Source organism: Bison bison, unplaced genomic scaffold (assembly GCF_000754665.1).
Source record: "Bison bison bison isolate TAMUID 2011002044 unplaced genomic scaffold, Bison_UMD1.0 scf7180017864461, whole genome shotgun sequence".
Taxonomy (NCBI): domain Eukaryota; kingdom Metazoa; phylum Chordata; class Mammalia; order Artiodactyla; family Bovidae; genus Bison; species Bison bison.
Window position 1 is genome coordinate 17,728,398 of NW_011495023.1, and position 264 is coordinate 17,728,661.

Genomic DNA, 264 nt, shown 5'->3' on the forward strand with positions numbered 1-264 from the left:
CAACTTTTTCACTCTCCACTTTCACTTTCATCAAGAGGCTTTTGAGTTCCTCTTCACTTTCTGCCATAAGGGTGGTATCATCTGCATATCTGAGGTTATATTTCTCCCAGCAATCTTGATTCCAGCTTGTGCTTCTTCCAGCCTAGCGTTTCTCATGAGGTACTCTGCATATAAGTTAAATAAGCAGGGTGACAATATACAGCCTTGACGTACTCCTTTTCCTATTTGGAACCAGCCTGTTGTTCCATGTCCAGTTCTAACTGT